The sequence below is a fragment of the Mustela erminea genome, chromosome 10, assembly GCF_009829155.1.
Source record: "Mustela erminea isolate mMusErm1 chromosome 10, mMusErm1.Pri, whole genome shotgun sequence".
In the NCBI taxonomy this organism is placed as follows: Eukaryota; Metazoa; Chordata; class Mammalia; order Carnivora; family Mustelidae; genus Mustela; species Mustela erminea.
This window is the reverse complement of record NC_045623.1, coordinates 17814768-17839031: the sequence shown is the minus strand read 5'-3', so window position 1 is coordinate 17839031 and position 24264 is coordinate 17814768. Positions and strand designations below refer to the sequence as shown.

General features: G+C 39.5%; 1 long non-coding RNA gene across 1 annotated transcript in view; it reads right to left on the bottom strand.

Annotated features, from left to right (window-relative positions):
• Positions 1 to 5545: 5545 nt before the first annotated feature.
• Positions 5546 to 24264, bottom strand: part of LOC116567797 — a 46466-nt gene continuing 27747 nt past the window's right edge. The window contains exon 3 of the long non-coding RNA XR_004276337.1: positions 5546 to 5974. This is a non-coding gene — a long non-coding RNA (uncharacterized LOC116567797). The remainder of the gene's footprint in view (positions 5975 to 24264) is intronic.

Sequence of the window (24264 nt, the reverse complement as noted above, 5' to 3'; positions counted from 1 at the left end):
TTCTTGGCCTTGACTCCAGTGACTTCATTCATTTTGTACCCCTCAGTCACCCACTCCCAAGTCCCCATGCAGACCTTGTTGTCACTCAGGAAAACTCCCTCAGAGATTTTAAACCCCACTGTGTTTTCTGACCATTCCCTGTTTGATTCCCATACTCTTTCTCACTCCTATCCCAAATCTCTCTTTTCTAGCACAGCCAAGCTTTTTTTTTTAAAAAAAAAAAAAAAAAAAAAGTATAGTTTTCATTCATCAACACCCATTTCCCTTCCTCTCAGCCACTCCCAACCCACCTCACACTGGCTTCTCAGCCCAAGGTGTGACAGAAAGTACTTTTCCTAGGCACACTTGTAAATTTTCATTCACTTGACTGTTTCACAATAGATGGTGCTTCTCTTGAAACCATGCCTTCCCTCAGTTTCTAGAACCATATCTCCTGGATCACCTGTTACTTCAGCTGGCCACTGTCTTAACTGTCCTAATGGGCTTCTCTTCTGCCAGACTCTTAACCACTACTGGTCCTATGGCTCCAGTGTTATCTCCTAATAACGTTTAAACTCATTTAAGCATGTGCATTGCCTCAACAACTGCTCTTACACAGATGACTCCAAAAACTCAGTCCCTGGCCTAGACCCCTTACTTGATGTATGAATTGAATTTCAGGTTACTATGTATCTCCACATCCCACAGTCTCCTTAAATTAAGAACATCCCACAGTCTCCTTAAATTAAGAACATCCCACAGTCTCCTTAAATTTTGTATATTCAAAGAGGAACTCATTATCTTCTCCCCACTGTCACAGGATTCTAAGGCCAAAAGGAACTGCAGAGGCTGTCTCAGCTTCACCCTTCAATCCCCCATAGCTTAGGAGTCTCTATGAATACAAGCATTTCAGCACAAGAGCTGCTGGTGTTCATTCGATTCAATATCATCCTGGAAAGAGCCCTTTTGGGAAGTACACCTTAACTGGTCCCCTCCCAGATCCCCTGTCTTAGAATATGACACCAAATTCACCCGGTTATAACAGGCAAAAAAAAAAAAAAAAAAAAAAAAAAGAATGAGATCCTGCTTGTTGTACCCTTCTCTCCTAATTCCACATTCAGGCAACAACCAAATCCTATTAATTCTGCCTCTCAAAGTTCTCTTAATATTCACCCTCTTCAACTGTTTCATTTAAAAATATTTATTGAGCATCTACTATGTTCTATTAGTTCTAGGCACTATTTTAGACTCTGGGGATATGGTGGTAAATAAGAAAATCACAGTCTTCCCCTGACCATCTTCATATTCAGTATCAATCAGGGTTCAATCAGAAAAGAGAAAACCACTCAGAATGAGGAGGCCTAGTCCAGGGATTTGACTTAGTGCCATTTTGGGGAGTTGGTGTGAGGCGAACGTGATAACCACTACACTACGGAAATGCTAGTTTTGGGGAGTTGGTTAAGGAATTAACGTACAGCTGCTCCTTCTTCATTCGGTGCTGGCCTACAGTCAGCAGGACAGGCAGCTAGTAAGGAAAGGTGGACAGGAAGTGGGGGAAAGCAAGGACAAACTGGAACCCACAAGAGGAGGTTAGAGCCCAAGAGGAAAGCTGAAACTCCCCTCATCTCCCAGCACCTCAAAGCGTTCACCTTTTATCCAGAATCTAAACCCCAGCTGGCCCAGAGGCAGAGGAGCTGAAAGAGGAGATCAGTGGTAGCTGGACTAGATCCAGGCCCAGCTGCTCCCTGCAGCCAAGAACATGAACCAGCAAATTCCTGACCATGTGTGAGCTGCAAAGGCACCCAACCCTACATCCACTTCCCATATAAACATTGCTGCTGTTCCCCGCTTCCCTTCCAAATCCTGTGAAATTTCTCTTGGGGCCAGCCCTAATTGACAACCACACAGGGAAGGGCAGTTTAATTCCAGTTTAGCTCATCCGACCCAGTACAAAGCCAATGCATCTTCATCGAGTGGCCCTACCCAACCTCAGGTGGTCCCCCACTAATCCATCCTTCACAGTGTCCTCATGAGATGGTTGTCTTATGCAACGCTAATTGCAGCAATTCACCCATCAAATTTCCCACTGCCTATCCATCAGCAACAGCACAAAATCTACACTCCTTTGCATAATGTATTAGTTAGGATCGGGTATGTTTGCAAGAGAGAGAAAAGTTGAAGTAATAGTTGTTTAAACGAAATAGAAATGTATTTCTCTCTCAGGTAGAAATCTGCATAGGTGGTGTGGAGCTGTAAGGTTACCCATAGCATCAATGACCCCTATCTTTTTCTTTTTTCCCAGCCTTTCTATCTTGGTCCATATGGTTGGCGTTATTTGCTTTTCAGAATTTAGATGGAGAAAGGGACAAAGACAAAACAAAGAAAAATGATGTTCTCATGCTCACTGTCTTTAAGTACCTAAAGGCAGACTCCCTGGACCTGCCCTGGTGTCTTCTATTTAGGGAACTTAGCCACCAGGCCACACCTAGCTTCAAGGAAGTTTGGGAAATGTAGTCTTCAATCTGAGCTTCTATGTGCCCAGCTAGCATGTTTATTGCTAACTGAAGATGGGAGGAAACAAATATCAGGGGACAATTAATGGTCTCTCCCACATGTGACATATGAGACCCCTCATCACATGTTCCCGACTACTCTTCTAACCTCATTTCCTGCCCACCCACCTCCATATTTTAATAGCAAAACTAAAATACTTGATGTTTAACCCAATACTTCATGAACTATTACAATTTCATGACTTTGCACATTCTTTTTCTTCGCCTGGAATCTCCTCATCCACTCATCTGCTACCCAAACCCCTATATATCCTCCAAGAAAAGCTCATTGGCCCTTTGTCCAAGGTGTTCCATCTCCTTTCACATCTCCTGCCCTTTGAACAAATAACCATTATAAATTATAGCATCATAGAATAAATACTTGCTGCTATATTTGCCTCCTGCCTGTTTGAGTTCCTTAAGTGTGTTCCTTTTCCGCCCTGAATCTCAACATTCCGCCAGGTGCCCAGTGCATAATGCATAGAAAATGTCTGCAGATCGAAGACTTGCAGAGTACAAAGGGATTGGCATTTTGTTCTATCCATATGCTGCAATTCTATTCATGCATTCTAAAGTTGCTGGGGTAGCAGCCGACCACAGGCTTCTATGGTGGTGGAACTGCTACATTGTCCCTACTATTAACTAAGGAGGGATCAAGGCAGAACCTTCCTGACAGAAAATGAGCTTACCTGAGGGGAGAAATAATTGCTTCTTTATCTCTTAAATACAGTGTTGAAGGCAAACACAGATGATTCCCTAAGTCTTCCTATGCCTTTAAAGAAAAAGACAAAATGTCAAGTCTAGAGCCAACATGCTACAGGGTGTGTAAAAAGGTTAGAAGAGGGTCCCAGGGGACAAACTAATAGCCAAAATGACAAACATCACACATTATTAGAACATAGTATTCTTAATGCTACAGTCTGATGGGAGAGATAGCCAGCTCTATCCCCACCAGGAAATACTTCTTGACCTCTCTAGGCATCTTCCCAAGAATACAAAAGCCTTTGAGATGCAACTTTGTTCCAACCCTCACCCCACTAAATTTGCTGTTCTTTTGGAAGTATATAAAGACTCTGCTTTTGACACACAAATACTCAGAGCATTAGGGAAAACCCTTCCTGGAAGTCATTAGTATTACAGCTGTCATTATGTTTTGCTAAAGAGCAAATATTAAAGATATATTCAATAAAAGATATATTGAGAGAGAACAGTTAACTGTACTATCTAGTTTGTTATCCAGGGACTTCGAAGTAGCTGTTGTATGTGAACAATTCTAAGCTTTAATTGCATTCTCTTATAGACCATTTAAAAGAAAAGCCATAAAAGAATGTCTTCTGAGTTACTTCCTATGACTACTGACAGCCCTTTGCAAAGCTCCATATGCTTCTGGTCTTGGAGTACAGTGGAGTGCCCTTTGGCCCACAAATTCCACTTCTGGGAAATCATCGCAAGGAAAAAATCAGTGGTATATCCAAAGATGTTTGTAAAAGGGTATTTATCTCTTCACTATTCAAGATAGTGAAAAAACTCGAAATATATGCCTCAAATTGTTGTAGCAAGATGTTCATGAAGTTAAGTAAAAACATGAAGGTCATAAAAGAGAATATTCAGTGTGATCCAAATTTTGTTTTTAAATCAAATTATTGTTATCACGTAGTACAAGATAATTTGGCTGGGCACGTGCTGGCCCAGACTCAGGACGAGGACAGATTTGCATAAAGCCCCTCCTAATATATCCATTTGTGTTAAAGTTTAACAATTACTGAGAGTCTGACCCCAAGCTTTATGTACCCACAAATTAATAGAGGGAAATAAAGACTTCTGGAAGACCCCAAATCCTTCCCCTTCAGATTCAAAGTTTTTGTAAGTTGTCTGATGGGTTAGAAATGAGAGGGTCTGTGTTTAAACTTTAAGGAAGAATAGTGAGAATTCTAAAAGGAACAGCCCATGTAGGTGGGAGGAGTCAAGAGCAGTAGACTGGCCTTGTCACGAAGGGCTAAGGATTAGGATAGTATTAACTGCCTCAGAACTCCCCTCAACTCAGCTGCCCTGGAAGTGGACTTATAAGAGTTTTAACCCTTGGGGACTAGGCATATTTCTGTGGGGCATAAAAGGTTAAGGCAGAGAGAAGACAAGATGTCCCTCATCTAGAGAGATACCATGGCGGTCATCTGTCCTACCGGTGGGTAGATAACAGAGGTGGATGACGAGGCCAGCAGGAGTGGGAGTCCAGTTAGCCAGACCCATACAGGTCTGCCAGAGTCTCCACAAAACTGGCAGTGACCACCCAGTCTGTCCCAGTGGCAGGGTTAAGAGCTACAGAAACAAGATGCCTTGGGGCACAAACAATTTTGCTTAGAGGCTCCTCTCCACCACCACCTGATTCTCATTTAATTGATCCTATCACAGAAACTTGCCCTGTGAGAGTGAAATTTGGATTTCTCTGTTAGTAGGCAACACATTTCTGTCTTGCCAATTTTAAAGCAAGCTATTCTCTCTGGAGAACCAGCCCCATGGCTAACAGTAGTCTCAAAGTGGCATCCAGGTTCTTAGACTACCTGTAAGCAGTAGAAGGATCAGGACAATTTTTAGGAACAAATTAGCCCCTACAGTAATTCCAGAAATATCGGGAAAGAAAAAGGGTGGGAAAATCTGGGCTTTTGCTACTTTGGCTAGTGGGATCTGGGAGTCATATCAAGTGATAACACTTGAGGTATCAATGTAAGGATGACTGTGAAGAAAGGGGACAGGGCACCTTCCAGAATGATAATGGACCTTTGCCCAGTATATACTTACCCCACAGACTAATTATCTAGAACAAGAATTATGTGATATTGGGAACAACTGTATGTACTTTTAAGTGTGTAGGAAAGAGTATGGACTCTCCAAGGTGACCGGTAGACCCCAGTGAAAATGAAACTTAAGGAATATTACCAACGTTTCAAAGGTTTACTTATATGAGATTCAAGAAAAACAAGGACAAAAGTTAACCCTATTACAAAAATAGAGGGGCTTTGGTACTCTAGAGGGCTCAATTGCAACAAATGACCATAATTTTGAAACTGTCCTGACGACCACCTAAGCCCTTCCTGTTGCAAGAATTGTATGGATTGGGATTCCATGGCCAAGTCCAAATACCTCTCTTTACTTCAGGTGTGGGAGGTGGAATCTCCTGAAAGAGGGGTGGGGACAGAGGGGATATAGTTACATGCTTGGATTGGGGATGGGATGGTTCACCAACAAAGTACCTCCCCAGTCCATCCAAAGGACTTGCCTAGTACTATAGGTGAGATGTTGGGGAGCTTCTGGATATTCTTCTCATCCTTGTCTTGAGTCCAGATTCTGCTAAAAGAAAGAAACCACTTCTTTTCTTGAAGCTTCCACAATTGAGACACCTTGTTTAAATCTTGAAAACTTTTCATTTAAAGAGTCTTCAATCCTGACTGTGGAAGAAAAAACAGGAGGAAGATACAAATAAGGAGTAAGGTTATATTCTTCCTGAGTGTAACAGAATCTGTGTTCAGAGTAACATCATAAAATAGAGATATAAGAAACTCGACCCTGAAAATAACACAATAAAAAGTTCTCTGCCTTAAGTTAACATCTGGTTAGAGCCAGCAATCAATGACATCATCTCAAGGGGGATCATACTTTATTATCTAAATCAGATGGACATTGGAAAGGGTATGTGCTATGGCGAGTGCTGTGAATTGTTTAAGACTGATGACTCACAAACCTGTACCCCTGAAGCAAATAACACCTTGTATGTTAACACAATAAAAAAATCAGAATAACCTGAGCATGAAAGGAAACCCTATTAACGTTTATACCCACATAACAGGCATAAAACCAGGGCTGTCTTAGACCAACAAGAATGTATGGTCATCTAATTGATTCTAAGTCCCATAGTCCATATGTTTCTGTTGGGTTATTACAGAAAATCAAGGCAAAATTTGAGATAAATATATAAATGTTTAAGTATATAATAATATACTGTGTTCTGAATGTACCAAAATAGATTCATGTACAAAAGACACAAGACCAGAATACTCCAGACAAAATGCTAGGAGGCCAGTTGTTTTAAAAAATTGAAGAAGGAGGTATTATCAAACACATAGGACTAACCAGGATAAAGAAAAGATAATATTCTTCTGTCTCATAAGAATACAATTTTTTTAAAAAGATTTATTTATTTATTTATTTATTTGATAGACAGAGATCACAAGTAGGCAGAGAGGCAGCCAGAGAGAGAGGAGGAAGGAGGCTCCCTGCTGAGCAGAGAGCCCAATGCAGGGCTCGATCCCAGGACCCTGGGATCATGACCTGAGCCAAAGGCAGAGGCTTTAACCCACTAAGCTATCCAGGCACCCCAAGAATACAACTTAAAATGATGGCCCAAGGGATCTTGGAATAACTACTACTTTCTAGAAATTTATGGTAAAATGATTAATGACATAAATTATATGAATTTTTTTTGAAAGTTTGTTTTTATGACCTAATTTTATTTGGCAAGACCTTGAAGAACCACGAATATACTCACTCTCCATCTGGGAGACACAGGCTTACAGTTACACATAGACAAATACCAACCCTCCTAGGTCCTTAGTTTAAAAATGTGTAAGACATATAAAGTCGCAGCAATGAAGAAAATATCTCTGCCATCTTTGTCATCAATGACAGAAAAGGAAAAGCCTTCTTCAAGTTCAAGAGTCTGAGTCAAAGTGATCAGATCAGAACCGTGGCACTATTGCAGGAAGGTGAGCAAAAGTGACAGCCCAAGGAACTTCTAGAAGCCTACTTACTGCCCTAGTCCTCCTGGAAGAAGCACTCTGGGGAAAGATTAATGAGCATGCTTCAAGGCTGTGGCCAACTTCCAAATCTGGTTCATCTTTTATTTTACACCCTTATACTACCTCTGAGGAGCTCACCTGTTTTGTCCGGATAATTCAAAGGAAAAGAAGCCCAAGGTTTCTGGCAACAAGTCTTTCCAAGACTGAAATGCAATATGCTCATCACAGATTAACTTGCCAAAGTGCAAGTACAGCTGAGAGTCAGGAATGTGTTGATAGCGTGCTTCTCTGGATGTGGAATGACAGTAGTCCCCTACCTTAAGAGCTTATTACCGTGTCAAGCTAGATATTACTATAAGATGGCAGAACACACCTCAGGTATAAGGTGAAAAAGCTGTTTTCATATACACAAAGGGAAAGTAGAGCCTGAAAACTGCTTTAAGACTTAGCTAAGAATGTATGATGTCACAGTCAGGGCAAAGGAGAGTCTACAGACTAAATGTTGTCCTTCCCAAATTCAGACATTGAAACGCAATCCCCAATGTAATGGAATTTGAGAATGGGGTCCCTGGAAGATGATTAGGTCACTTCAGAAGGTACTCATGAATGGGATTGGTGCCCCTATAAAAGAGACCCCAGGGCCGCCTGGGTGGCTCACTCAGTTAAGCGTCTGACTCTTGATCTCAGCACAGGTCTTGATCTCAGAGTTGTGAGCTCAACCCCACCTTGTGCTCCACACTGGATATGTAGCCTATTTAAAAGAGAGAGAGAGAGAGAGAGAGAGAGAGAGAGAGACCCCAGAGAGTTCCCTTGTCCCTACTGCCATGTGAAGACGCTGCAAAAAGACAACTATCTATGAACCAGAAAGTGGGCTTGCACCAGATGCTAAATTGGCCCAGCACCTTGATCTCCAGAACTTTGAGAAACAAAATTTCTTGTTTATAAGCCAGCCAGTCTGTGGTAAGCTGTTAAAGCGTTTCGAACAGACTAAGACAGGGAACATGGCTGCTCAGTTTTCTGGGTTCCCAAACACCTATGAGATGTCCGAAGGTCTCCATAAACAGACACAACCTTCTTTCAAACAATGGAAATTCTGATGAACCTAGAAGGGTAAGTTTTAAAATGTTGTGCTAATGTGTCTTGCTAAATAGAAATTCCACAAATAAGACACTCTGTCTGTTTTCTTTCATTTTTTTCTTCAATTTCTGTGATTTTATGAATGATGTTTTTAGTTACAGCTAGATTCAAAAGAATTCTGTTTTGATTATAGTGCTTGTTATTTTACTTCCCATTGCCAAAACAAAGACAGAATACAAAACAATATGTGCACTGTTATTACAACTATCTAAAAATATGCAAGTGTAAGGGCAAAGACCAAAAAGTAAGATACAGAGAAAGAAAAAAAATGCCTTTTAAAACTTGGAGACGGGGTGCCTGGGTGGCTCAGTGGGTTAAGGCCTCTGCCTTCGGCTCAGGTCATGATCTCAGAGTCCTGGGATCGAGCCCCGCATCGGGCTTTCTGCTCAGCAGGGAGCCTGCTTCCTCCTCTCTTTCTCTCTCTGCCTGCCTCTCTGCCTACTTGTGATCTCTGTCAAATAAATTAAAAAAATAAATAAAATGTAACTTGGAGACATGATAATTAAAACCAAAATTTATTGTCTATATATATTTCTAGTTATAATAATTTTTAGTTACTGGTATTTCAGAACAAGTTTTTTTTTTTTTAAATCTCTTATCAAAATTTTGAAATAAATAAGATTACTTTTGCCATAAAAATGTCAGATTTGGCAATTAATTACAAACTAATATTTCAGTGAGGCCTCCCCATTTTCTAAGTGTTGGATGTTAGCTTAAAATGTGTTAGCAAGGGGCGCCTGGGTGGCTCAGTGGGTTAAGCCGCTGCCTTCGGTTCACGTCATGATCTCAGAGTCCTGGGATCGAGCCCCGCATCAGGCTCTCTGCTCAGCAGGGAGCCTGCTTCCTCCTCTCTCTCTGCCTCCCTCTCTGCCTGCTTGTGATCTCCGTCTGTCAAATAAATAAAATCTTAAAAAAAAAAATGTGTTAGGAAATAAGATAGCATCTGAGTGAAAAAGCAACGGATGGCGCCTGGCTGGCTCAGTCAGCAGAGTGTGCAACTCTTGATCTCAAGACTGTGAATTCAAGCCCCACATGGGGTATAGAGATTACTTAAAAATAAAATCTTTTAGGGGTACCTGGGTGGTACAGTTGGGTAAGCATCCAACTCCTGGTTTCAACTTAGGTCTTTTTTTTTTTTTAAGATTTTATTTTTATTTATTTGTCAGAGAGAGAGAGCACACAGGCAGGCAGAGTGACAGGCGGAGGCAGAGGGAGAAGCTCCCTGCATAGCAGGGAGCCTGATGTGGGACTTGATTCCAGGATACTGGCATCATGACCCGAGCCAAAGGCAGCCACTTAACTGACTGAGCCACCCAGACGTCCCTTGGCTTAGGTCTTGACCCTAGGGTGGTAAGATCAAGCTCTGTATCTGGCCCTTGCTCAGTGGGGAGTCTGCTTGAGATTCTTCTCTCTCTCCCTCTGCCCCTCCACCCACACATTCTCTCTCTCTAAAATAAATAAATTTTTTAAAAATGAAATCTTTAAAAAAATTTTTTAATAAAGGGAAAAGAGACCTTTCTCTTGGAATGTTATTAGCTTAATATTGATAGTCACAACAGTTTTATCTAGAGATTGGTTTTAAAAATGTGACTCTAAGTCCATTGATTATTAAGTGAAAGGGCAAAACTATAACCCTGGCCTCCTATCTCCTTGCCCAACACCATTCCAAACCCCTCCACTGCTCTGAAACACAGCTAAATCCTTATTCTTGTGCTATCAGAGCAGAAACATCCTTGTTTCAAAAGATGTATACATTCCTCATTGGACCATGCCAAATTTGATAGCCAAATAGCACACAGGAAGTTCTTGTGCTTTTGACAATGAGAGACTTCCAGAAACAAAACATATCCATTCAACTCTAGTAGACTAACTCCAGTGAGAATGGATGGACAATTTTGGATATTAGCATACTCAGATGTATAGGAATTCTCCAGAGATAGTGAAATGGCAACAAGACTTCTAGGAAACACATCTGTTTATGATGTTAGAAATCCAGGCACTGACCTCATGAGAAGCACCTTACACCACTTCTCACTTTAGCAAATATCAAGGCCCAAAGGTTCGGTCAACAAGTGGGACTCCAAGAAAATTTTTTTACATCTATGCAAGATCAAGGCCTGAAGACAGTAAGCAACAGCTGGATGTTGCACTTGGAAGTGCGGTATGTAAGCCAACAGGAGTCCCAATTACCTTGCCAAATAGTACATGTTCCTTCCCTGATAGTCTGTGTTCCTCTGTATCTGTTTGAGTATCTGATTCAGAAAATTCCCCCAGAAATCAAAAACTTAAGAAAAACTAAATCAATATCAATACATAAATGAACTGTATTTCAGTACTTGCCACAAACACAAAACCTTAAAGAAATGAGAAAGCGTTCCTATTGGAAGGGAACGCAAAATTGGAATCAAAGTTATTTTCAGGGATGGTGAATATCAAGTCCTACTCCCTTCCCCTTCATTAGATAAGTGAGCAATGATCCAGAAAGGCAGGTGGAAGGATGGGGGAATGAAAATATTTTCATGTTTATGTATAAATGAATCCTAAACCACCTACCTGAATTCCCTCTTTTTTTTTTCTTTCACTATCCACCAAAATAAAAAGGGAAAGTGGAAGGAAGTTAAGAAGTAATCTTTATTGTACAACTACTAAGTGCCAGAAACTCTTAATAATGGCATCATTCATTCACTCAAAAATATTATAAAGCATATTCTAAATGTGAAGCATGATACTAAGGACACAACCATGAATGAGATGCAACAAATGGCCTCAAGATTACATTGGAAATCAGTTAGGAAGTAAATAGGCAATTACAATACAATTAATGGTTGCTCTTTTGGAAGTATATACAAAGCACGAGGGAAGCACAGGGAGTACTTAACTCTAGCAATAATTAAAAACAAAATAGATTATAAGACACCTAGGAATAAATTTTATTTATTTATTTATTAAAGATTTTATTTATTTATTTGACAGAGATCAAAGTAGGCAGAGAGGCACAGAGAGAGGGAGCAGGCTCCCCACTGAGCAGAGAGCCTGATGAAGGGCTCAATCTCAGGCCACTGGGATCGTGACCCAAGCCGAAGGCAGAGGCCCAACCCACTGAGCCACCTAGGCGCCCCATAGGAATAAATTTTAAAAGATAGGGGTAGAATGTTTATTAGGAAAAAAACCCAAGGGACACCTGTGTGGCTCAGTTGGTTAAGCGTCTGCTTTCAGCTTGGGTCATGATCCCAGGGTCCTGGGATCAAGTCCCACATCAGGCTTCTTGCTTGGTGGGGAGCCTGCTTCTCCCTCTGCCTGACACTCCCCCTGCTTGTTCTCTCTCTCTCTCTGACAAATAAATAAATAAAATTTTTTAAAAAATAACAAAATAAAATTTTGCTAAAAAATATAAAGGAAGACCCAAATAAATGGAGATTCAATCCATGTTCTTGGTTAGAGAGCTGTGACACCATAACAATATCAATTACCTCCCCATTTACCTATAAATTTAATGTAATTCCATCAAAATCCCAGTGGGATAAAAGGCGCTGTGTAGAGACACTAGTTTTCAATCCCAACACACATTTTTAAAAGTCTCTTTCTTAGTAATAAATCTTCGAGCACTGGCTATACATAACAAAGAATATAATTTCCGGCTTTGCAACAATTAGGTACACATATGGCACCAAGTTTTGCCAATAAGGTATAAAGATAAATGTTGTATTGCAGCTACTAGGAAACCCTCTCAAAGGAAGCCAGCATGCCCCCTTTGCCTCTTCATCCTCACTTGCCACTTCCCATGTTGTGGTGGGAACTTGAGCAGTCATTTTAGAACATGAGGTCGAAGCCAAATACTGAGGATAGTGAAAGAGCAGGATAGAAAATACTGATCTCCTATTAATCATGTACCCACCATAGTGTCCCTGGACCAAGTTTTATTTGATGGAGAAATAAATACACTTTCATCTAGTTTAAACCACTGTTGGTTTTAAGTTTTCAGCTGAATCTGGTCCTACTCAGTAGCATGCCCAAGAGTGAATGAACAAGAATAGCTTAAAAAAACTCCAACAAAGATGAATGAAAGACTTGACATCTTAGCTGTTAAAATATACTCCAAAGCTCTAGTAATTAGACAGGATGGCACTGGCACAGGAATAGAAAAAATCTCAATGGGACAGATTTTAGAGCCTAGAAATGGACCTGTGTGTGTGTGTGTGTGTGTGTGTGTGTGTGTGTGTTTCTGTGTGTGTGACAAAGTAAACATCTCCAAATAGTGGGGGAGAAAAAAATAATTCAATGTAAAAATAATAAATAAATAAATAAATAATCACTAAATCCCCATCTCACATCATACAAAAGAATTTATTCCTGATGGCTTAAAAAAAAATCCCTAAGTATAAAAATAAATGATTTTTAAAAAATACAGAACATTTCAAATTGTGAGATAGAAAAGGTCTCTTTCAAAAAAACATAAAACTCAGAAGTCATAAAAAATAAAGAGATATCACAGTATAACTTTTAAAATTCTATATAAGCTATAAACAAAGTTACTAGACATATGACAGACTGAACATAAAGATTTGGAATATGTTCAACAAAGAGTTCATACCTACAGTATGTAAGAGTTTCTGTAAGGTAAAAAGAAAAGGTTCAATAGTAATGTATATACATACCTTACAGGCAATACAATGACACTAAATTCATATCTCTCAATAGTTACCCTGAATGTAAATGGGCTAAATGCCCCAATCAAAAGACACAGGGTATCAGAATGGATAAAAAAACAAAACCCATCAATATGCTGCTACAAGAAACTCATTTTAGACCCTAAGACACCTCCAGATTTAAAGTGAGGGGCTGCAAAACAGTTTACCATGCCAATAATAAAGAAGAAAGAAAGCTGGGGTGGCAATCCTTATATCAGATCAATTAAATTTTAAGCCAAAGACTATAATAAGAGATGAGGAAGGATACTATATCATTCTCAAAGGATGTGTCCCACAAGAAGCTCTAACAATTTTAAATATCTATGCCACTAACATGGGAGCAGCCAACTATATAAACCAACTGATAACAAAATCAAAGAAACACATCGACAATAATACAATAATAGTAGGGGACTTTAACACTCCCCTCACTGAAATGGACAGATCATCCAAGCAAAAGATCAACAAGGAAATAAAGGCCTTAAGTGACACACTGGACCAGATGGACATCACAGATATATTCAGAACATTCCATCCCAAAGCAACAGAATACACATTCTTCTCTAGCGCACATGGAACATTCTCCAGAATAGATCACATCTTGGGTCATAAATCAGGTCTCAACCAGTATCAAAAGATTGGGATCATTCCCTGCAAATTCTCAGACCACAATGCTCTGAAGCTAGAACTCAATCACAAGACAAAATTTGGAAAGAACCCAAATACATGGAGACTAAACAGCATCCTTCTAAAGAATGAATGGGTCAGCCAGGAAATTAAAGAAGAATTGAAAATATTCATGGAAACAAATGACAATGAAAACACAACGGTTCAAAATCTGTGTGACACAGCAAAGGCAGTCCTGAGAGGAAAATATACAGTGATACAAGCCTTTCTCCAAGAAACAAGAAAGGTCTCAAATACACAACCTAACCCTACACCTAAAGGAGCTGGAGAAAGAACAAGAAAGAAACCCTAAGCCCAGCAGGAGAAGAGAAACCATAAAGATCAGAGCAGAAATCAATGAAATAGAAACCAAAAAAACAATAGAACAAATCAACGAAACTAGGAGCTGGTTCTTTGAAAGAATTAATAAAATTGATAAACCCCTGGCCAGACTTATCAAAAAGAAAAGAGAAAGGACCCAAATAAATAAAATCATGAGTGAAAGAGGAGAGATCACAACTAACTCCAAAGAAATACAAACTATTATAAGAACATACTATGAGCAACTCTACGCCAACAAATTGGACAATCTGGAAGAAATGGATGCATACCTAGAAACATATAAACTACCACAACTGAACCAGGAAGAAATAGAAAGCCTGAACAGACCCATAACCAGTAAGGAGATTTGAAACAGTAAGTAAGTAAGTAAGTAAGGAGATTTAAAAATCTCCAAACAAACAAAAGCCCAGGGCCAGACGGCTTCCCGGGGGAATTCTACCAAACATTTAAAGAAGAACTAATTCCTATTCTCCTGAAACTGTTCCAAAAAATAGAAATGGAAGGAAAACTTCCAAACTCATTTTATGATGCCAGCATCACCTTGATCCCAAAACCAGACAAGGATCCCATCAAAAAAGAGAATTATGGACCAGTATCCTTGATGAACACAGATGCGAAAATTCTCACCAAAAAAATAGCCAATAGGGTTCAATAGTTCATTAAAAGGATTATTCACCACGACCAAGTGGGATTTATTCCAGGGCTGCAAGGTTGGTTCAATATCCGCAAATCAATCAATGTGATACAACACATTAAAAAGAAAAAACAAGAACCATATGATACTCTCAATAGATGCTGAAAAAGCATTTGACAAAGTACAGCATCCCTTCCTGATCAAAACTCTTCAAAGCGTAGGGATAGAGGGCACATACCTCAATATCATCAAAGGCATCTATGAAAAACCCACCGCAACTATCATTCTCAATGGAGAAAAACTGAAAGCTTTTCCGCTAAGGTCAGGAACACGGCAGGGATGTCCATTATCACCACTGCTATTCAACATAGTACTAGAAGTCCTAGCCTCAGCAATCAGACAACAAAAGGAAATTAAAGGCATCCAAATCGGCAAAGAAGAAGTCAAACTATCACTCTTCGCAGATGATATGATACTATATGTGGAAAACCCAAAAGACTCCACTCCAAAACTGCTAGAACTTATACAAGAATTCAGTAAAGTGTCAGGATACAAAATCAATGCACATAAATCAGCTGCATTTTTCTACACCAACAACAAGACAGAAGAAAGAGAAATCAAGGAGTCAATCCCATTTACAATAGCACCCAAAACTATAAGATACCTAGGAATAAACCTAACCAAAGAGTCACAAAATCTATACTCAGAAAACTATAAAGTACTCATGAAAGAAATTGAGAAAGACACAAAGAAATGGAAAAATGTTCCATGCTCCTGGATTGGAAGAATAAATATTGTGAAAATGTCTATGCTACCTAAAGCAATCTACACATTTAATGCAATTCCTATCAAAGTACCATCCATCTTTTTCAAAGAAATGGAACAAATAATCCTAAAATTTATATGGAACCAGAAATGACCTCGAATAGCCAAAGGGATATTGAAAAAGAAAGCCAAAGTTGGTGGCATCACAATTCCAGACTTCAAGCTCTATTACAAAGCTGTCATCATCAAGACAGTATGGTATTGGCACAAAACAGACATATAGATCAATGGAACAGAATAGAGAGCCCAGAAATAGACCCTCAACTCTATGGTCAACTAATCTTCGACAAAGCAGGAAAGAATGTCCAATGGAAAAACGACAGCCTCTTCAATAAATGGTGTTGGGAAAACTGGACAACCACATGCAGAAAAATGAAATTGGACCATTTCCTTACACCACACATGAAAATAGACTCAAAATGGATGAAGGACCTCAATGTGAGAAAGGAATCTATCAAAATCCTTGAGGAGAACACAGGCAGCAACATCTTCGACCTCAGCCACAGCAACATCTTCCAAGGAACATCGCCAAAGGCAAGGGAAGCAAGGGCAAAAATGAACTATTGGGATTTTATCAAGACCAAAATCTTTTGCACAGCAAAGGAAACAGTGAACAAAATCAAAAGACAACTGACAGAATGGGAGAAGATATTTGCAAACGACATATCAGATAAAGGGCTAGTGTCCAAAATCTATAAAGAACTTAGCAAACTCAACACCCAAAGAACAAATAATCCAATCAAGAAATAGGCAGAAGGGGCACCTGGGTGGCTCAGTGGGTTAAAGCCTCTGCCTTCAGCTCAGGTCATGATCCTAGGATCAAGCCCCATATTGGGCTCTCTGCTCGGCAGGGGGCCTGCTTCTATTCCTCTCTCTCTGCCTGTCTCTCTGCCTACTTGTGATCTGTCTGTCAAATTAAAAAAAAAAAAAAAAAAATAAAAAAAAAAAAAAAAAAAATGGGCAGAAGACATGAACAGACATTTCTGCAAAGAAGACATCCAGATGGCCAACAGACACATGAAAAAGTGCTCCATATCACTCGGCATCAGGGAAATACAAATCAAAACCACAACGAGATATCACCTCACACCAGTCAGAATGGCTAAAATTAACAAGTCAGGAAATGACAGATGCTGGTGAGGATGAGGAGAAAGGGGAACCCTCCTACATTGTTGGTGGGAATGCAAGCTGGTGCAACCACTCTGGAAAACAGCATGGAAGTTCCTCAAAAAGCTGAAAATAGAGCTACCCTATGACCCAGCAATTGCATTACTGGGTATTTACCCTAAAGATACAAACGTAGTGATCTGAAGGGACATGTGCACCCGAATGTTTATAGCAGCCATGTCCACAATAGCCAACTATGGAAAGAACCTAGATGTCCATCAACAGATAAATGGATAAAGAAGAAGTGGTATATATATATATGTATATATATACATATATATATATTGCAGCCATCAAAAGAAATGAAATCTTGCCATTTGCGACAACGTGGATGGAACTAGAGGGTATTATGCTTTGCGAAATAAGTCAATCAGAGAAAGACAACTATCATATGATCTCCCTGATATGAGGAAGTGGAGATGCAATGGGGGGGGGTTGGGGAGTAGGAAAAGAATGAGTGAAACAAGATGGGATTGGGAGGGAGGCAAACCATAAGAGACTCTTAATCTCACAAAACAAACTGAGGGTTGCCGGAGGGAGGGGGTCTGGAGAGGGTGGTGGGGTTATGGACATTGGGGAGGGTTTGTGGTACGGTGAGTGCTGTGAAATGTGTACACCTGGCGATTCACATACCTGTACCCCTGGGGCTAAAGATACATTATATGTTTATTAAAAAAAAGTACATACAGTATTTAAAAAGGAAATTTATAGCTAAATAATAGTGGTCAATAAATAGTTGAAAAGATAATCACTCTTACTTATGAGGCAACTTTATAACTGAATGTGGTATCTTTTGCCCTTCATTCAGCAAATATTTTTTAATTTTTTTTAAAGATTTTATCCATTTATTCAACAGAGAAAGAGATCACAAATAGGCAGAGAGGCAGGCAGAGAGAGTGAGGGAGAAGCAGGCTTTCTGCTAAGCAGAGAGCCCAACGTGGGTCTCGATCCCAGGACCCTGAGATCATGACCTGAGCCAAAAGCAGAGCCAAAAGCCTTCACCCACTGAGCTACCCAGGCACCACAGTAAATATTTTTTAAAGATTGATAGTAATCTGGAGAAATTAGTGCTCACACAGAATTGGTAGGAGGATAAATCGATAACCCTTTTTGGAGAGCAATTTGGTTTTTCTTTTTAAAATGTTCATATTTTACTCCTATGAATTTATGTGTCAGAAATACTCCCTCAACTGCCCAAAAATATACACTTAAAATTCTTCCTTACACCACTATTTGTAATTACAAAATTTGGAAGCCATGCTAATATTCATCAGTATGGAAATAATTAAATACACTTGAGTTCACCCACACCATGAGCCATGTAATGTAGAAAGATGCCTTGGAAATACTACTTAAAGAAGCAAGCTACAGAAAAATATGTATGTAGCATAATCCCATTTTGATAAAATAATAATATGTATAAAAAAATCACTGGATAAATGAAGGTTAAAATGTTGACCATGGTTATTTCTGGGATTGGATTTGCAGGGACTTACTCAGCTATTTTGCTAATGTTTGAGTATTGCCTATTACTGTACTTGTAATCAGAATAAAAACAAATGTCATGGTTTAAGGAACTCTTCGTTATCTGGAAACTATCTCTCCAATCATCTTCACTTCTCCCTACCCATCAATTTATACTCTAGGTCACACAGAATCACATACAACTTGTTTCTCACCTCCTTGCTTTAGTTGATGCAATAATTCCCACTCCCTGAGCCATAAAAGACTCAGACACAAAAAAATACCCAGCTTTTATTCATCACTTCATACTCAACTGAGCTGTCTGCATCTCCAGAAACCCCTCCTTAGATGTCCAACTCTCCACTCTGGCTGGCTTAAGTGCTCCTTGTCAAAGGTATCACAGCATGTACTTCATTATGTAAACATCTGTTACAATGTTAGGTCAACACTGCATTGCAATTATCATTTAACATGTCAATCTCCTCCATTAAACTGGGAGATCTTGAAGGTAGGGATGTGCTCAGTGCTCAGGGCACTTAGGTTACAAATTCCAAGAAGGCATGCAGCATGTGAATAATGGTGATTATTCACTAACCTAGTATCTGATAGGTAGTGGGCACATTGATGAATGAATAATGAATCATGAATGAATTAACTGCCCACCTACCTGATGTACCTTTGTAGTCATCTCTTCAGTTGGCCTGAGTCAATGCCCAGCTCCATTCAAGAACTTGAATTTCAGGAATAGACTTAATTCTTAATTAATCAATTCTTAATTCAGCAGAGGTGAAGAAAAAATGGATGCACAGTTGTTCACAGCACTATTTTATTTATTTATTTATTTATTTATCTTCTAATTTTTTTCATAGCAATATTTTAAATAACAGAAAGAGAAAGTACAGGTAACCAGACAACTGAGGTGTCTAACTTAAAACATGGGTCTTAACCAAGGGAACATTTACCAAGCATCCACTCTCTAGCAAAAGAAAAATTAGATTAGTCCCTGCTATGGGCTAAATTATATTCTCTAAAACGATATGCTGAAGTTCTAAACGCCAGTACCTCAGAATGAGACCTTATTTCATATAAGGGTGGTTGCAGATGGAATTAGTTAAGATGAGGTCATATTGGAGTAGAAAGAATCCTTAATCCCATGATTGGTGTCCCTAGAAGAAGAGAGAGACATACAGAGAGAAGGCCAATGTAATCACAGAGGCAGAGACTAGAGTGCTGCAAACCCAGAACACCAAGGACTGCAGCCACCAGAAACCAGGAAGAAGCAAGGAAGGACTGCCCTATAGCTCTCATAGGGAACATGGCTCTGCTGACACCTGGATTTCAGACTGCTAGCTCCAGAACTGCAAGACAATCCATTTCTGTTTTTTTCATGCCATCCAGTTTGTAGTACCTTTTTACTGTAGCTCTAGGAAACTAATATAGTCTCTATCTTCAGAAACCATAATAAGAGACACACATATGAACAAATATTTACACCACAGAGTGATAAGAAAAAAAAAATAAAATTGTGTACAACACTCAAATGTAATAACAAGTAGTGGTTAACTCTGCTGGGGGTCTATGTGGGGAGGGGAGAACTTATCAAAGTCTTCACACAAATTGTGATATTAATTTGGGGAGTGGATGATGACTAATGGAATGCAAGGTGGGCATGAGGAATGAGAGCATGTTCTTCCAGACATAGAGACCAGCTTGTGCAAAGCCTGTGAAGTGTGAAATGGCACTGTGGATCCAAGAATGGCAAGTAATTCATTACTGCCCTAGTTTAAGAAGAATGGCGAAAGAAAATACTGACCAAAGAAAAAATTGCAAGAAACAAGGACCAGATCGTGCATCACCTTGTATACCTCATCAAGGAAACTGAAATTTATCCATTTCATTATGGGAAGCACTGAGATTTTGAAGGGAAATACAGGGTGAGAATAGAAAAGTCACTCTGTGGAGCAAAATGAAGAAGGAATTGGGTAGAATATGAAAAGTCACAGGCCAGACAGAATGACAAATTAGTAGGGGGGACGTTTTTCTGACCCTCATGATGCCCTCACTTTCCTCCCACAGCTTCCACCCCTTACCCACTGATAGTCCTCAGTGACCATCATACAGGTTTTCATGTGGAAAGGAGATTACTCATTTTTTTTTTCAGTGGCTCCAGGTCACAATGAAAATTAATTGCTGTAGGTGTAAGAGAAGATACAAAGATACAAAATTCTCTCATTATAAAGAGTTTTATAATCAGCTTTATAACATTTTTCAAGTATGTCTTCGGATCCCCACTATGAAGAGGTAGAAGTTCCATGGCTAAATGTGTGGAAAATTTTGGTTTAAACAAAATAGCTTTCTCCCCTCCTGATCTCTGCAGAACTCTTATTACTCTAATTTACATGATGGCTCTCCAAGAGCAGGGAATTCTGTAAAATGTTTTCCTAATAATGCATTTGATCTCATAACCTTTTTCTGCAAATTATCACTTTCCAAAATGAAACACACTTGGGGAAATGTTGAATAGAATTTTCTAATGAGGTGGCGGTCCCTGCTTGGCTGCATTTTTGTTATGAGAACTCAGCCCTCTCAAGGATGATATAAAAGGAGATTTCTCCATAGAGTGGAATGTTAGATTAAACTACTTCTGAAGTCACTTTCAATTCTACATGCCATTATTCTGTGGCTATTGATGAATTCCTCATGCCTGAAATCTGATTTGTCCTATCTTCAAGACTTCATTGTATTATTGATTTTTTTTTAAAGGGTAGAAAATTTCACCCATTAATTAAATGGTAAACATAACTGGGCAATGAAGACTGGATTTTTTTTCCCCGCATAAGGTCACTTATTCCCAGGATCAGACCACAAGAGCTTCCTTAGTGAAGAAACCCAATGCTTTCTGCTCCAGAGATTCACTGGCTCCAACACCATGCCCAATTGTGTGGCTTCTTTACAGACATGCACCTCCAAGACTCCTAGTAACTTAAGCTGTTCTTATTTTTCCCAGGAAAAATGAGATTTAAATACTTGACTACTTCAAAGGAATGCTGTCATCAGTGATGTGAGGAGTGCTGAAGAGAAACAAAGAGAACCACTGTCTAAGGGCATGCTGGCAGGACACACCTTCTGCCAGAGAGGCTGTGTGGAATGTAATTGAGGATGACAGGCAGGAAGATGGGAATGAAGAAATCAAGGAGGAAAAGTAATTTCTCTGCTGACTGAAGAAGCTGCTGCTCTATCACAATCCCAGGCAGCCCAGTGGAGGTTCCAGACCCTGACCCTCCTCCCACTTAACTCAGTTCTAATTTACAAGTGCATTTGATTGGTAAAACCTAAATTGCAACTAGTTAAGGGAGCCTTAAAAATGTGATCTTTAGGGACGCCTGGGTGGCTCAGTTGGTTAAGCAGCTGCCTTCGGCTCAGGTCATGATCCCAGCGTCCTGGGATCGAGTCCCACATCGGGCTCCTTGCTCGGCAGGGAGCCTGCTTCTCCCTCTGCCTCTGCCTTCCACTCTGTCTGCCTGTGCTCGCTCTCGCTCGCTCTCTCTCTGACAAATAAATAAATAAAATCTTAAAAAAAAAAAATGTGATCTTTAGCTTCGTAGCTTCTGGTGTACAGGAAGAACAGGAAGACATGCTACAAAGACATTATGAAAGATAGGGAGAAGGCCAAAGAAACTACAACATGTGCCACCCAATAGATAGATATGACAATACTTAGAGAAGGCAGGTATTTTTGAAAGAAAACAAAACAGACTAGAAAGAGTCAGGTGAGATTTGATGACAAGTCATAATCTACCTAAGGAAGCCCCTAGTGATCTAGTTACCCTATCAGTCATTAATAGCCAGTCACACCTAAGTTGAGTCTGAGTAAGGATGGAACATATATAGCAAACATCTTTCCACTTTCCCTTTCCAACCCTGTGGCAGACATTAATAATCAATCACATCACTTTCGTGGTAAAACCAGACTCGTTTTAGAAAAGTTTTCAGAACAATGCATCAGGCAGCTGGTAATATCAATCAGAGCGAACAGAAAACTTGGAAATTCTCATCCTTCATCAGAGTCTTTATAACATTTTCCTTTTAAAAATGGTCTGTCTGCTGGTCTGTCAGCTATTGCCACAAAAATTATATGCAAAAATGAAACAAAACAAAGAAACAAATATAAAACAAAATTCAGTGATTTAAAGAAACATTCATCCTATTACCGCTAATGCATCTGCCATTTTGGCTGACCTAGATGAGGCATGGCTAGAGCACCTCTGCTCCACCTGTCCCTCATTCTCCCTGGACCAATGGGCTAGTCCAGGCACGTTCTTCTCATGAAATGACCAAGGCACAAAAGGGGGCTACAGAAATGCACAGCCCAGGTTTGGAACTGGCACACTATCATTTCTATGCATAGGTCCCTAGCAAGAACAAATCACAAAGCTGGGCCCAAATTTAAGGGCAAGGAGATACAGTTCAGCCTCTATGAGGCACCAGTAAGGGTGCAGAAGCAAGGGGTGACAGGAAATTGGGTACAATAAAGCAATCTACCAGAGGTCCTTGTCAAAGGTCATTGTCAGCTCACAATGAAATTGAGTGTAATCTCTTAAGTTTCATTGCCAACAACCTTGAGAAATTCTGCCCTACTTTGTAAGGCACTGCATCTTGTCAACTAAGAAAGTTGATCCACATCAGAGGCCCATGGCAACAGAGTTGTCATCTAAAGACATCAATTTGTTTCCATTTTTCAGTGCTATCTATGAAGGAAGTTAATACATTTAAATTTGTGATGTTGACAGTCTCAGGAAACAATATATAGCCTTATGGTAATAATAAGTCCTAGAACATATACGGTGTTATAAACTTTTAGTTTACTGATGCCATGATTAAAAGAATTGCTAACAAAATATGTTTTAACCATATAATAGTATAAAAACATGCCATTTAATTATAAATCTTCACAACATGAAAAGCAACTATGTGATTTGGTGTTATATACTGCATTCATAATCACTATTTTGGCACCAGGTAGTAGAAAACTATGACTACATTTATTGAATCCGCCAATGCTATAAATGCGTTTGAATAATTTTTCTACCAAGAAAGCTACATTTCAGAACACTTCGTGTTCCTGATTCCTTTTTAACAAAGCTTAGTCTTAGTACTTGCATTAAACATTGTCTTTCCTCTTTCTCCCTCCATGCTCAGACCTATAATCACCAGTGATCATGCAAGGTGGGGAAAAGGGAAGCAAAAGATGTTAGTTTATAAAAACTAAGTGAGAGAATACTTTTAAATCAATTATAACATCTTGGGTTGCCTCTTGGGTTGTTGTAGAAAGATATCCCTTAAGATTATGCAGGATGGTCCAGGAGTGAAGAAAAGAGAATTAAATTGTTCTGTGCAATAAGTAAGAAGTTTTTGTGGAAGTGGGGGTGGTGGTGTCTGAGAACATAGTAGAAACTGGGGAAGAGATAAAAGAGGTTGAAGAGAGAAAAGGGGGTTCATTGCAGGAGACCAGAGAACAGATGGCTACGTGGAAGTCCAAAGTTGTGAGCGTAGTTACTGATCTTAAAGGAAAGGGGTAGCTGATATTCTATTTTAAATTGTTTTCTGGCTCTGCTGCAGTATCACACAAACCTGACATCAACCTCCAAGTCACTGGTAAAAGTCTACAGTATATTTCATAAAAATCTTCCTTTCAGGTTAACCAAAAGCAAAGAAAAGGAATATCCACAAAAGATGAAATAAAGAAGCAGCAGAATTTGGTGGAAGCAGAAAACATGAGCAAGAGTTGACCGGATGAAATGAGAGCAGGGTTGCCAGGTAGAATAAATGACATTCATTTAAACTTTAATTTATGGTAACAAAATTTTTGCAAGGTCTCAAATATTGCAGGGACATACTTATTCTTAAAAAATTAGTATTGTTATTTACTAAATCTAGCAACGGACAAATGGATAAGGAAGATGTGGTCCATATACACTATGGAATATTATGCCTCCATCAGAAAGGATGAATACCCAACT